Source organism: Lissotriton vulgaris, chromosome 3_2 (assembly GCF_964263255.1).
Source record: "Lissotriton vulgaris chromosome 3_2, aLisVul1.2, whole genome shotgun sequence".
In the NCBI taxonomy this organism is placed as follows: domain Eukaryota; kingdom Metazoa; phylum Chordata; class Amphibia; order Caudata; family Salamandridae; genus Lissotriton; species Lissotriton vulgaris.
The window spans coordinates 274,709,314-274,724,868 of NC_141690.1; the positions used below are offsets into that span (position 1 = coordinate 274,709,314).

General features: G+C 47.3%; 1 protein-coding gene across 3 annotated transcripts in view; it reads left to right on the top strand.

Annotated features, from left to right (window-relative positions):
• The window catches only part of PCGF1 (polycomb group ring finger 1), a 174,431-nt gene that overhangs the window by 157,467 nt on the left and 1,409 nt on the right, over window positions 1–15,555 (top strand). The gene's annotated exons all lie outside the window — the stretch shown is intronic.

Genomic DNA, 15,555 nt, shown 5'->3' on the forward strand with positions numbered 1-15,555 from the left:
GTGTCGGCTGATTCTCATGACCCCCAGATGGTTTTGCCACTACTGGTTCACCAAGCTTCTTTTTTCCTGTCGGACTGCGAACCAATTCTGTTGCGTCCAATTCCGGACCTACTCTTCATCCAGGGCGGTCAGGTTTACCACCCGGATCCGACTTCTCTGAGGGTAGCGGCCTGGCCCCTGAGTACCTTGCGTTCGCCCATCTAGACAATCCTGCGGATTGCAAAGAAGTATTAGCCAAGGCAAGAGCACCGTCTCAAATGGAAATGTTTTTTGTATCTGGTGTCGTTCAGCTGGACTTCATCCTTTTTTCTGTTAAAACAGAGCAAATCTTTCCAGTTTTTCGTACAGCTGGCAAGTTAGGGATTGTCTCATGCAATCCTAAGGGTTTTTCTGGCAGCAGTTTCCAGATACCGACAAGATGGGACCACTTCTCTTTACTCTTCAAGAACTATACAACAATTCTTCAAGGAATTTTCAGAATGTTTCCCTCCGGTAGGTTGTCCGCCACCATCGTGGCATTTCAATGTGGTATTAGCACAACTCATGTGCCCTCCTTTTGGACCTTCCACAGAGCTGATCTGTAATTCCTTACGTGGAAGGTGTCACTTTTATGAGCTTTGACTTCTCTAGAAAAATCAGTTATATCCAGGTTCACACGGGTCATCAGCCTTTCTTAAAGTTTCTCAAATGACTCGGTGGTGATTCGCACTAATCCAAGACTCATACCTAAAGTGCCTCCGGACTTCCACCGGTACGAACCTGTCAATTTAAAGACCTTCTTTCCTCCACCACTACCCAGAAGGGACATTGCTTACACTCGATATTAGGAGGTGTTTAAAGTTTTATTTACAAAGGACAGTTCGTTACGCAGATCCGAACAGCTGTTTATCACCTATGGTGCAATTCGTAAGGTCAAGCAGTATCTAAGCAAACAATTGCAATATGGATCTCTGCTGCGATCGCTTTTTGCCATGCACAAGCAGGAGGACCTTTGCAAGCAGCCCCTAGAGTGCACTCTACGAGGGCAGGGTCTTCCTCAACTGCTTTGTTCGCTGGAGTCCCTCTCCAGCACATCGGCAGTGCGGCAACCTGAGCTAGCAGGCATACTTTCACCAAACACTACTGTTTGGATGCAGCCAGCGAGACCGATGCTTCAGTGGGTCAAGCAGTTCTATGTAATCTTTTCGACTAAGGTGAGCCTCTGTTTCCCACCTCCTGTTGCTGCTGTCAGATGCTTATTATGCTGTTTCATTGTGCACATGCTTCAATAATGCATTTTATCATGCTTTGGGCTATGTTAATATATATACATATATTTCGTGATTATGTGCATCACAGGTTTGCAAGCTAATAGCGTCTGCCTAGCAAGGATATGTACTGCTATCTACTCTGATTCAGGCATGTGAATCTATGAAAGACACCCCTAATACTGGAGAAGAACAATAGTTACTTACCTGTAATCTGTGGTTCTCCAGTATTGGTGTCTTTCATAGATTCACATGCAACCCGCCCACCTCCCCTCAGAGGCTTTTAGGCTATATTGGTTTACCTTCACTCCTTGCGAGAAAATCTGAGAGCCTGAGCCTCTAGGGAGAACCTTCTGGTGGGTGCTGGCGCCTAATTGGCTGTAGTTTGAACTATACAAAATGACTAGGATAGTCATAGGTGTGGAAGTTTTTTCTACTGTAGCTTTGGCTACTTTACTTCCTGGTTTGTTTTTATTGGTATTTACTATACATTTTTGGCATATTATTGCTTTTTTTTTTTTTTAAATCTATTATTATTGCTTTTTTATGTACCGTGGGACTCCCACTCCGACGGGGAATGATTCAGGCATGTGAATCTATCAAAGACACCAATACTGGAGAACCACAGATTACAGGTAAGTAACTATTGTTCTTTTTTCTAAACTTTGTGAATTGGTTAGCACGTTAACTTGTTTAAGTTTTGCTGACAATATTTTTATAAGCTAAATATAATTACTCCCACGTAGACAACTGGGAAGATTCAAGCATTTGCATCTATGAAAGAGTCAATACTAGATAGCTAATGGCCCTAACACTATGGGAGCTTTCTCCCATAGTGTGGAGGTCATTTTAATTGATTTATTTGCAACATTTTTCCTATCCCTTTGACGAACAGTTTAAAAAGAAAAGGGGGGCTTCCGACTGCTCACTCTAAATAGAATGGACATCTTGCCTCCATGCTGTCTGAGGAAGGTTTATGCCGATCGAGTAAATTTTAATCTGTAGACATAAACCTGACTGCCTGCCCAACTCAAACTTGAGCAGGCAAACCATTAGTTGGTCTCATGAGCAAGGCCATTTTTTAACCAGATATACCAATAAATATATATATAAAAATGCTTTTTTCCATTTATTTATCCATAGTAAAATTGAACAGCGATATCAGACTGCTGAATGGCATTACAGTTGACTGTGCAGAAATTAGATCTTGGTCCAGAACGTGTGCTTTTTGTGATTTGGTGTAAATCTGTTCAGTAATGTTTGAGAAATGAATGCTCAAAAACGTTGTTTATTTAAATCCGTGGAGGATCCTCAGAGCCAACAGATCTAAAGATCAGATCTGATTAGCTGCCACCACATCAACAAATATGTGGTGTCAACCATTTTAGGACTTGGGGCTTGGTCCCCAGTCCTGAAAGAAATATGCTACTTACCAGTATGCATCTGTTCTTGGCATGTAGGGCTGCTGACATTCATATCTGTGCATAGATCGCCGCCTAGTGTTGGGTCCGTATGATTGCACCTTGTTGTCCTGGAAGAGTCTTTGAAGTATCACGAGATAGGTGACTCCTCACCTGGACTACAGTGCGCATGGGCATCTTCTCCATCCTCAGATTGTTTTTCGCCATTGTGGCAGAGATGGAGTATAGCAAAGTAAGAGATGGCCATTCAAAAGAGAATACTACAAGAGAGAATGCTGCCGTTGCAACAGGCACCGGGCAGGAGGGTGGGCGATATGAATGACAGCAGCCCTACATGCCAAGAACAGAAGCATATTCCGTTCGAGGCATGTGGGCTGCTGAATTCATATCTGTGCATAGACTGTATAGCAGTATCTCCTCTAGCGGTAGTCACCTGTGCCAGCCGCAGCAGTCTGAAAAAGAGTTTTACGGACAGCCTGGCCTACAGTAGCTTGCTGCTTTGATTGACCTCATCGCCACTCCCAAAAATGTCAAATGCCAACATTTTGCCTCCAGAAGCTGAACTGGTCAGTGATATTTCCTATGCTTTTCTAACTCTTCCCCCCTTATTCTATGGATAGTGAGGACCCCTATCATAGTAGCACCAACCTGAGCAAAACCTCCCTGCGAGTCATTGGTCCTAGAAATGTCAGTCCCCACAAGAAGCTTCTGATCAGGCTGGGCCATCTCACCCAGCATCATAGTCAGCTCGAATATCCAGATCCCAGAACAGCTGAACCTTGCAATTTCGCACTTGTTCTTTGAATCTGAAAGAGCCACATTAGTGATAGATTCCTTACCCTAGAATATCCCCAGGCATCCGGCTGGATCCGGAAAGTTTTTCTGCTTAGCAGTACCTCTGTGCGCCAGTAGGTGACGTCCTGCGGCTCTGCCTCTGTCACTGTCGCCGTAGGCACCGAGATGACACGGAGAGTACTTAGGCACCACCCATGCGGCTTTCAGTTCTGTTCTTTCTTTTTCTGCGCCAAAAGCGTAGATCTGGATTGAGCATGACCTCAGTCATTTTTCGACCATTTTTTTTAGACTTCTCTTGTATCCTGGCGCACTTAGGGATGCCAGGCTTTAAGTCTTGTGGGTCGTGCCACCGTAATGTGTCGGTGGCAGACCCCCATTATGTCTGCCTCTACTGCCTGGAGCATGACCAAGACTCCCAGGATTGTTGGGACTGCCGTGCCATGGCCCCGAAGGGGTTACGGGTCTAGGGGCCGTTCGTGGGACCGCTCGCTGGACCGGAGCTGTCACTCCTCGGACTCTAAGTCTTCACCTTTTGGATTCCGGTAAGCGACGCCATAAGAAGTCGAAGAAGCGCGTTCGCCCGTTGCTCCCCGGAGGCGGACATGGAGGGGGAGTCCCACGGCCTACCTGCTATACCCGGGTCCGTTAGCGACTCCCGAACAGGTGCAAGAGTTTCTTGCTGCCATGGACCGCCTGTTTAGGGCTGCGGGCACCGCGGTCCTGTGTCCAGATCCTGTTGGCCCGGAGGCACCGCCTCTGGCACCATCCCCGGAGCCACTGGATCTAGCACCCTCCGCTCCGGCACCACAAAGTGCAGCGCCGCTGGCTCCAGCCCCGGCGCCACCCTTGGTTCTGGCCTCTGCGCCGCCACAGGTGCCACACTGGGTGCAGGTTCTCCCGCTACTGCCCCGTTTCTTGGACCATTTTGTTCCGACCTGGGATCTGCATTGGGATGCGGTTCTGGTTCGGCCCCGGCTGGCGCCGCTGGCCCCTTCTCCAGCTTTGACCCTGGCCCTGCTGCCGCGGCCGGCTCCGGTTCCTCCGGAGCTGAATGAGGATTGGGACGCTCCGAGGACCCCCTTGCGCGGCAGTGTGACTCAGAGCAGGATTGGGTGAATGACCTTCAAGATGCGGGTGACCTTGTGTCTTCTGACCCGAGGCACTTCCTATACTAAGGTGCTGCGTAGAGCCGCGGAGGCTCTCCATCTCGACCTCCCTACAGTGGCCCTTAAGACCAACCATCTTATGGAGATGCTCCAGACTATGTTGTCTGAGCCGCTGCTCCCTTTTAATGAGGCCCTTACTGAAGTACTCTTGGGTACTTGGTTGCGGCCGGCCTCGGGGGCACCGGTGGATAAGAACGTCGCTAGGCGTGTCGCCCGGCACCTGGTGATCCTGCCTTCTTGACCACTCACCCCACGCCTGAGAGCCTTTGTTATTCAGGCCTCGACATCGCAGAGTGCCTTTCCCTCGGCTCCGCCGGATAAGGACTCTTAAGAGGCTGGACCAATATGGCAAGAGGTTGGTCTCCTCAGCCAGTTTGGGGTTAGTCTGTTAATACCGCCCTCTTATTGGGCCGTTACTCCCACGCAGTGTGGGATTTGGTGGCAGAGGTTCTGCATCTGTGCTCTGAGGCTGTCCTTTCCCAAGGGATTGCGGATGGCAAGGTTGCGATGAAGTTTGCCATCAGGTGTGGTTTGGATACCGCTGATTTGTTTGGCTGGGTAATTTCCATGACTGTGGCGTTGCGGTGCCACGCCTGGTTGCATTCCACTGCGTTCTCACCCGATGTCCAGAGTTCGCTCATGGACATGCTCTTTGATGGCTCCCGTCTCTTTGGCGACAAGTCGGAAAATGCCCTGGAGCTCTTTTAAAGACCTTCGCGTCAAGGCTTTGGGTCTTTCCACGAAGGCCCCTGCCACGTCTGGGTTTCGTTCCTTTCGTGGCCAGGTTAAGAGCACCCTAGCACGCTCCTCCACTAAGCCTGTGCAGAACCAACCCCAGGGTGGCCGCGGCTGTGGCTTCCGCAGGGGCGGGTCTGGTAACTAGCGGGTGGGTTCACCACCACATCCCCGTCCTGCTGGCCTTACCAGTGCCCCTCGGGTGTTCATGAAGGTAATGGCGGTGGTCGTAGCTCATCTGCGCAGGTCAGAGGTGTCAGTCTTCCCGTACCTCGACGACTGGCTGTTGAAGGCAGGCTCACCCCAGGCAGTCGTCACCCACCCATTGATGGAGAACCCCAGCACTTGCTGGGGTTGTCCATCAATGTGCCGAAGTTGCACCTGAGTCCCTCTCAGAAGCTCACCTTCATCGGAGCGGTTCTGGATTAGACACTGTTTCAGGTTTATCCTCCCGAGCAGCGAGTCCGGGATATTCAAGCTATGATTCCGCTTTTTCATCCTCTATCCTGGGTTTCAGTCAGGATGACCCTCCGGCACCCATGTCACTCGCGCCGTCACAGTTTGTCTCACTATCACGTAACGCACTAAGCCCCCTTGGGTTGCCAAACGCATTATATGCCTCCAGTGCTGATATCTGAAACTGTTTTTTTGATTGTTTTGCTTAAATATGTCTTTAAATATATGATGCTATATGCACTTCTAAGCCAATTGAAATTCCGAGTCTCTTTCTTCTATGCCCAGAGCTTTTGTAATGTCTTGTACATGCAAATATTTCTGTTGCTCAAGTGAATCCAATTAAGATATTGTTGTTTTTTACATATGTACACCCAGATCTCAATCTGGTCTACGGGTTATACTCCTGTTGTCTTTCCCCGGAATTTCCAAGGCGGCACTCGCTTGGCAACGCTTTCCGTAGCGAGTGGAGCTGTGGTCTATTGTACGCCTTTCCACCTTTACCACTTTTGCCCAGAGTGCTGAAGAAGATCAGGCATGACTGGGCCAAAGTCATTCTTGTGGCTCCAGACCGGGCTCGAAGAGTTTGGTGTCCCGAGCTACTCAGTTTGAGCATCGACTCCCCGAGCCTCTTCGGGAGGATCTTCTGTCGCAGGTGCAGGGGACGGTCCTCCACCCGAACCTGTCCAGCCTCCTCCTCCGTGCTTGGAGATTGAGCGGCGACAGTTGACACCTTTCGATCTTCCTCACAAAGTCTGTGATGTCATTCTGGCAGCCTGGCATCCCTCCACCAAAAGTGTTTCCTGTAGGCGGAACAGATTTGTGACATCGTGCACAGCTAAGACACTGGATCCCCTTTCTGCCCGCTTTCTGAGGTTCTTCTGTTACTTCTCTCTTTGGCCCTTCTCTGGGCACTATTAAAGGTTATCTTTCAGCCAGCTCTGCCTTTCTAAGGCTTCCAGATCAGCCTTCTCTTTTTAAGTCCCCAGTTGTTACTCGTTTTCTTAAAGGCATTATGCATACGTTTCCACCAGTACCCTTCATAATGCCTCAGTGGGACTTGAATCTTGTCTTGACTTTTCTGATGTGCGCTCCCTTTGAGCTCCTTCATAACTGTCCCTTACGTCTTCTTACTCTCACGGCTTTCCTGGTAGCTATCACCTCTGCCAGGAGAGTGAGTGAGCTCCAGACTCTTTCTTCCAAGCCTCCTTTCCTTTCTGTTCATCCGGACAAGGTGGTTCTCGGGACCAGTCCTTCTTTCTTGCCAAAGGTTGTCACGCCCTTCCACATAGGGCAGACCATCACTTTGCCCACCTTCTTTCCACCTCCGCATCCTTCAAGGGAAGAGAAGGTGCTCCACCGTCTGGACCCAAAACCTGCGCTGTCATTCTATGTGCCCAGACGTGGGTCCCGTGCTCACTAGGCCACTGGAGTCAAGCTATCCTGGCTGAAGACGGCTGATAGCCAGAAACCGGTCCTAGGATGCTTGATTCCCGTCCAGGGAAGACATGGCTTGGCAGTTCGGGCTGGACTGTTCCCATGAGGCACAGGTCAAGACTGATTTGCATATGGCCATGTCTGAACTGGGGTGGCTTGGTGAGCAAAATAACGATGGATTAAACACAGATCTGTTACTCGGGGTGAATGTTTAGCCATTGTGCAACATTCCGTCCATCATCTTGTTTGTTTTTCGCATTCTATCTGCAGCATACACAGCAGTTCCGGGTGGATGATCAACTCTTTGTTGGCTACGTGGGCGCCAAAATAGGTTGGGTGGTGCACAAATGAACCACCTCTCGGTGGGTCGTTCTGTGCATCAAAACTTGTTACTCCTTGGCCAAGAAGGAGCCTCCTGTGGGGCTGCCTGCCCATTTGACCAGGGCAACAGCGGTCACTACTGCTTTTGGACGCGGTGTCCCCCTGCAGGATATTTGTCAGGCAGCTACGTGGGCCTCGCTGCACACGTTTACCAAGCACTACTGCCGGTCCGGAGAGACTGCTTCTTTGGCTGTTCTGTGCTCCATGACTTTCTGGTGTAATCCTGTTTGCAGACCCACCACTGGTGTTGGTATTGCCGGGGTATCTATTCTAAGGTAAGGAATCTATCACTAACATGTCTCTTTCAGATGCACAAGTTACTTACTTGTGTAACAATATATCTGTAAGAGACATTAGTTTGTGATAGATTCCTTACCATCCCGCCTGTCATCCCCCTTTTAGGGCCCTAGTTTTATGCACCAATTGTCAGTCTGTTGCATGGCTCTGCATTTTGGCGCGGAATAGTTGTGTACAGAACTGACGTCCGCGCACTTGGGTGGCGTTTAAGTATTCTCCGTGACGTCATCTCGGCGCTTAAAACGCCAGTGACGGACGCGGAGCCACAGGACTCCACCTACTGGCACGCAGAGGTACTGCTAAGCAGAAAAACTTTCTGGATCCAGCCGGACGCCTGGGGATATTATATGGTAAGGAATCTACCACTAACTAATGTCTCTTACAGATATATCGTTACACAAGTAAGTAACTTGTGCATTTAGCTACCTTAAACTTCCAAGAGAGTGCCAGTGTTTCTCGTAAAAGTTGCAGAAGCCCAGTACTGACTCCTTTTATGCAGCCAAGTGGAAAAGACTCATGCATTACTGAATCTCTAACCAATTAAACTCCTTGCAGGCCTCTGCAAGAGATTGTCTGTTATCTTTTGCACCTATGTGAGGTAGGCCTTGCCTACAGTTCCATATATTTACACGTACTGGATTTTTAGCATATGTACAAAATTGACAACAATTGTTACTTTTTAGGGTCTCAGTCATCAAGGCCTTGAAGCAGGCTCTTAAGAATACCTCTGAAAACACACCAGGCACCTGTGTAAAACTTGAATGCGGTCCTCACAAAAGTCATGGGCACTCCCTTCGAGCCCCTACACATGTGACCCACAGTTGTGTCCTGGAAAGTTACCTTCACCTTCCGCAGATGGATTAGTGAGCTTGTACAGGATCCATCCTCCAGGTTCACAAAGATAGAGTAGTTCTTCATACCAATTCCAACATTCTCCCCAAAGTTGTCTCACCTTGTCATGTGAACCAGACCACTGAGCTGCCCTTTCTTACCTCAACCAGAGTCTAGTGGAAAAAGCCATTTACTCTCTGGATGTTAAAGTCTCTTGTATGTTATATTAATGTAACTAAGCCTTTCAGGATCGTCTAATCAGCTTTTTGTAGCATTTGCAAACCCCACTAAGCTCATGCCAAAGCACTCCTTTCCAAGGCGAATAGTTAATTGCATCCAGATTTCCTATGCTAAGGCCAGGGCAGACACTGTGCCCACTAGAGCCCGCTCCACACTCAGGAGGGGATCCGCAGTAGCCTTGTTGAGTTATATCCCCTAACTGATGTTTGCGACGCTGCTACCTGGTTAATGCTAAACAATTCAGCAAGTACTGTTTAGTCGTCGTTCTAGAACATCAACAGGCTTTAATGAGCCTAGGAGTCTTAAGAACATTGATGCAAACGTTTTCATCTTCTGTTCGCTATCCACGCCTTTGGAGAGGGACTGCTTCGTAGTCTATGGAAAAAAAATGTTAGCTACCCTTTAACTATCTGTTCATATTGTGTAATGCAGTAGAGGCACATGCGCCAATCCCCCTTACAGAGACAAGAGGTTATCTCAGATATTTTCCATGTCCTTTAACTTCCTTTCCTATGCACACTACACTTTGCCTTTGAAACTGCATTTCACATACACCCACTCACCCACTGACTAGAAAACAACCTGATGTGGAGTTTTGTATGGGTGCCTTGTGCACCAACAGGTCTTGTGACTCAAACATCTTTGAACGAAAGCTAAAAATGTCCACTCCCATCACTAGATGTATGCAGAGTATGTGAATCTACAGCACTGCATGCTACGAACAGATGATTACAGTGTAACATTTTCCATATAATATATATTTACATAAGAAAACAAAGATTAAAGGGGCGTTCAAGTTAAATGCCAGTTAAAACCTACTGTTCTAAACTGAACTACTGAAATTCACCAGTTATCTGAAGTACGTTTAACCTGTGCCCTAAAGTGGCTATAACTAGCGCCCCTGCCATGCAGACTGTTATTAATGATCTCATTTCTTATGCTATCAATGATGTCATTAGCGATGTAATATGGGAGATGATCCCCGAACTCCTCAGGGAAGGAAGCCATGTCTAGGGTGATGGGGTCCCCTGGAAACTGCTAGGATCTGGCCCTGGTTGGATTGGGGTACCCAAGACCAATCTTTGGCATGGTAAAGGGGACTGCACACACCCCTAATTTGGAAATGGGCCTGGAGGAATGGGGTCTTTAAGGTCTCCTGCAGGCATGGAGGGGAGGCCACAATTTTATATTCAAGCGGCCTCCGGGGGTGGGTTCTCTGTGGCTTCATCGAGGCGCGTGGATGGAGACTGCAGGCCTCCCTCCACTTTCACAAATACAGCATGCCCCAGACAGTGGGCTCTCTTGGGCTATAATCTGCTTGGGAGGGGGGGCACGCCCGGTCACCTTCATAAAAAATGTGCCAGGGGAGGAGGGAAGGCCCCACCCATGCACCTCACCATCCTCCCCCCATCATTTAGAAAATCGGTATGGGTTGACCCCCGGGGAGATACAGGTAGGGACATTTGACTGATAACAGCCCCATCAGGCAGCCTAGAGATCAGGTATGCTTCAAGGCACCCCTCTCACCAGCCCATCATTCTACGTAAAAGCACCAGCTGGCGTCGAAGTGCTTCTAGACAGCAAGGCACAAGTCCCTTTTGGTATCGAAACGTTAATTGGTTTTGAGGACATAAATTAGAATGCTTCTCTCATTCGAGTGGGTTAGAAAGTTGAAAAGGAGAAGCCTCTCCGAGACATAGGAATCACAACACTTGAGGGCCTAATTGCCAACTTGTGAATTCTCGCCTTCAATAGTTCTCTGTGATTCCAAGCGGGCCAACGTCTTGTCTCTCAATGCAGGTGTCTTTAACAGTGCCACAAGCACGGTTACTGCAGCTCAATCTCTGCTCTGTGACCATCGCCTGCACCTTCTGTGCGATGCCCTATGAGCCCTCATGGTAGTTCAAGATCTCCTGCCAGAATCAATTGCTGTCATTCACTTTGCTCCATGTATTCCAGACAGAGGTCCAAAACCCCTATCTAGAGTTGGATATGAAGTTTCCTCATGCTCTTTCTTCTGCATCATAGGCTACTTTCCTCCACTGATGGTCTTTGGTCCTTCATGGATATCACCAGTGGATGACATTTCAACCTTTAACAAGGTTCTCATACTGGGAGCAGGAAATCTGAGTATTCTGATACCTGCACCAGTCATCAACATTGATTTTATTCGAGACCCTACACGCCATTGGTCTGCTTCTAGGTGTCTTCTCCCTTTGATTTTATTTGAGACCCTACACGCCATTGGTCTGCTTCTAGGTGTCTTCTCCCTTTGATTTTATTTGAGACCCTACACGCCATTGGTCTGCTTCTAGGTGTCTTCTCCCTTTGATTTTATTTGAGACCCTACACGCCATTGGTCTGCTTCGAGGTGTCTTCTCCCTTTGATTTTATTTGAGACCCTGCACACCATTGGTCAGCTTCGAGGTGTCTTCGCCCTTTGATTTTATTTGAGACCCTAAACACCCTTGGTCTGCTTCGAGGTGTCTTCTCCCTTTGATTTTATTTGATGAGACCCTACACACCATTGGTCTGCTTCTAGGTGTCTTCTCCCTTTGATTTTATTTGAGACCCTACACACCATTGGTCTGCTTCGAGGTGTCTTCTCCCTTTGATTTTATTTGAGACCCTACACACCATTGGTCTGCTTCGAGGTGTCTTCTCCCTTTGATTTTATTCGAGACCCTACACGCCATTGGTCTGCTTCTAGGTGTCTTCTCCCTTTGATTTTATTTGAGACCCTACACGCCATTGGTCTGCTTCTAGGTGTCTTCTCCCTTTGATTTTATTTGAGACCCTACACACCATTGGTCTGCTTCGAGGTGTCTTCTCCCTTTGATTTTATTTGAGACCCTACACACCATTGGTCTGCTTCGAGGTGTCTTCTCCCTTTGATTTTATTTGAGACCCTGCACACCATTGGTCTGCTTCTAGGTGTCTTCTCCCTTTGATTTTATTTGAGACCCTACACACCATTGGTCCGCTTCTAGGTGTCTTCTCCCTTTGATTTTATTTGATGAGACCCTACACACCATTGGTGAGCTTCGAGGTGTCTTCTCCCTTTGATTTTATTTGATGAGACCCTACACACCATTGGTCAGCTTCGAGGTGTCTTCTCCCTTTGATTTTATTTGATGAGACCCTACACACCATTGGTCTGCTTCTAGGTGTCTTCTCCCTTTGATTTTATTTGAGACCCTACACACCATTGGTCTGCTTCGAGGTGTCTTCTCCCTTTGATTTTATTTGATGAGACCCTACACACCAATGGTCTGCTTCTAGGTGTCTTCTCCCTTTGATTTTATTCGAGACCCTGCACACCATTGGTCTGCTTCGATGTGTCTTCTCCCTTTGATTTTATTCGAGACCCTACACACCATTGGTCTGCTTCTAGGTGTCTTCTCCCTTTGATTTTATTTGATGAAACCCTACACACCATTGGTCTGCTTCGAGGTGTCTTCTCCCTTTGATTTTATTTGAGACCCTACACATCCTTGGTCTGCTTCGAGGTGTCTTCTCCCTTTGATTTTATTTGAGACCCTGCACACCCTTGGTCTGCTTCGAGGTGTCTTCTCCCTTTGATTTTATTTGATGAAACCCTACACACCATTGGTCTGCTTCTAGGTGTCTTCTTCCTTTTGATTTTATTTGAGACCCTACATGCCATTGGTCTGCTTCGAGGTGTCTTCTCCCTTTGATTTTATTTGATGAAACCCTACACACCATTGGTCTGCTTCTAGGTGTCTTCTTCCTTTTTGATTTTATTTGAGACCCTACACACCATTGGTCTGCTTCGAGGTGTCTTCTCCCTTTGATTTTATTTGAGACCCTACACACCATTGGTCTGCTTCGAGGTGTCTTCTCCCTTTGATTTTATTTGAGATTCTAAACACCATTGGTCCGCTTCTAGGTGTCTTCTCCCTTTGATTTTATTTGAGACCCTACACACCCTTGGTCTGCTTCTAGGTGTCTCCTCCCTTTGATTTTATTTGATGAAACCCTACACACCATTGGTCTGCTTCTAGGTGTCTTCTTCCTTTTTGATTTTATTTGAGACCCTACACACCATTGGTCTGCTTCGAGGTGTCTTCTCCCTTTGATTTTATTTGAGACCCTACACACCATTGGTCTGCTTCGAGGTGTCTTCTCCCTTTGATTTTATTTGATGAAACCCTACACACCATTGGTCTGCTTCGAGGTGTCTTCTCCCTTTGATTTTATTTGAGACCCTGCACACCATTGGTCTGCTTCGAGGTGTCTTCTCCCTTTGATTTTATTTGAGACCCTACACACCATTGGTCTGCTTCGAGGTGTCTTCTCCCGTTGATTTTATTTGAGATTCTAAACACCATTGGTCCGCTTCTAGGTGTCTTCTCCCTTTGATTTTATTTGAGACCCTACACACCCTTGGTCTGCTTCTAGGTGTCTCCTCCCTTTGATTTTATTTGATGAAACCCTACACACCATTGGTCTGCTTCGAGGTGTCTTCTCCCTTTGATTTTATTCGAGACCCTGCACACCATTGGTCTGCTTCTAGGTGTCTTCTCCCTTTGATTTTATTTGAGACCCTACACACCCTTGGTCTGCTTCGAGGTGTCTTCTCCCTTTGATTTTATTTGATGAAACCCTACACACCATTGGTCTGCTTCTAGGTGTCTTCTCCCTTTGATTTTATTTGAGACCCTACACACCATTGGTCAGCTTCTAGGTGTCTTCTCCCTTTGATTTTATTTGAGACCCTACACACCAATGGTCTGCTTCTAGGTGTCTTCTCCCTTTGATTTTATTTGATGAGACCCTACACACCATTGGTCTGCTTCGAGGTGTCTTCTCCCTTTGATTTTATTTGATGAGACCCTACACACCATTGGTCTGCTTCTAGGTGTCTTCTCCCTTTGATTTTATTTGAGACCCTGCACACCATTGGTCTGCTTCGAGGTGTCTTCTCCCTTTGATTTTATTTGAGACCCTACACGCCATTGGTCTGCTTCTAGGTGTCTTCTCCCTTTGATTTTATTTGAGACCCTACACACCATTGGTCTGCTTCGAAGTGTCTTCTCCCTTTGATTTTATTTGAGACCCTACACGCCATTGGTCCGCTTCTAGGTGTCTTCTCCCTTTGATTTTATTTGAGACCCTACACGCCATTGGTCTGCTTCTAGGTGGCTTCTCCCTTTGATTTTATTTGAGACCCTACACGCCATTGGTGTGCTTCGAGGTGTCTTCTCCCTTTGATTCCAGCTCTCCTTGAACAACGATGCAATTGTTCCCAACACCTACCCTTGCTAGATCAGCTCCTGCTTGCCTTCTAACGAAATATAAGGCTAAAAATCAAGACTTGTCTTCGGGACTCTGTGGGTCTTGGTGGCAAGAATATAGCACCATCATTAACTGGCCCCCCCCTTCCCCGGAAAGAAAAGCAAACTAATGGGATTGGTCGTCAGGAGGATGTGCAGTGCTATGGCTGCTGTCACGAAAAACTGCTAGCGCTTCTGCCCTGCTGGCCAGGTACGGTAAGTCTCTTTGTGAATCTCTCCGGTTCTTTTCTTTTCATTGTTGAGAGAGGATAGGGGCCATTTTCAGTAAGTCCCTATGGAGGTATGCTGGTTCAGGGTGTCGGTGCCACCCCCGACTCTTCAGATCTTACTGCCTGCTCTGCTGACTTTGCTTGGCATTGAGACGTAGAGGCTCTGCCTGACTGGCTTGAAAGCTGAAACACGAGAGCAGTTCATGCTCTTCATCCTCAGGAACCCCTTTATATTCTTGTAGTGCATCTCATCTGCATGAGATCCATACATAGTTGAAGATGCTTAAAACGATGGGCCTTTAAAACCAGATATGAATAAGGCCATTTTAAATCCGTTAACCGGTGTTGGCAATCCTCAGAAGTTTCAGATCCCGATGTGGCCATAGCAACATCAGCAGCAAAAGCCAACCTTCATACCAGTGAAAGTCTGTTTTAGGGAGAAGTGTCAAGCAACCTGCGTGGAGCCGGAAAGCGATTTTAGAAGAAGGGACTTCTCACTTCCCCCTTCTTTATTAGTCACTCAAGAAGCATCTGAGAGTGGCAAAAAAAGAAATACTAAGAAATCGAATGGGTGCTAAATAGTGTGTAGAAGAGCTATTCTCTCCGGTTTAAATCTCCTCCTCTCAAATAAGACGCTTCCATTTCAATTGGGAGCAACTCCAAAAAGAAGTAACCCCCTTATTGGGGAAACAAACTGTGGGAAGGGGTTCCAGTTTTTTTTGTGATCTAAAAAGGCATCAACCAAATTGTCCTAAAATGACATGAAGGAGCGAGGATATTTGTCATTCAGCTTCCAGACACCTGTTTCCACATTCTGATTTACATAAGTTTCTTGGTAGAGGACAAACAAATTTGCTCCAAGAATGTTCTGCAAGTGTACAGCAGTGGTAGTTGCCAAACTCTGGTAGCAAAAGTTTTTTATTTATCCCGATCACACCTTCAATTAAACACAAAGCGCAGCACTATTATCAGTTGACTCTTACCATCCTTTGGTGTCTGGGTTTAACTCGACCAGATGAAAATAA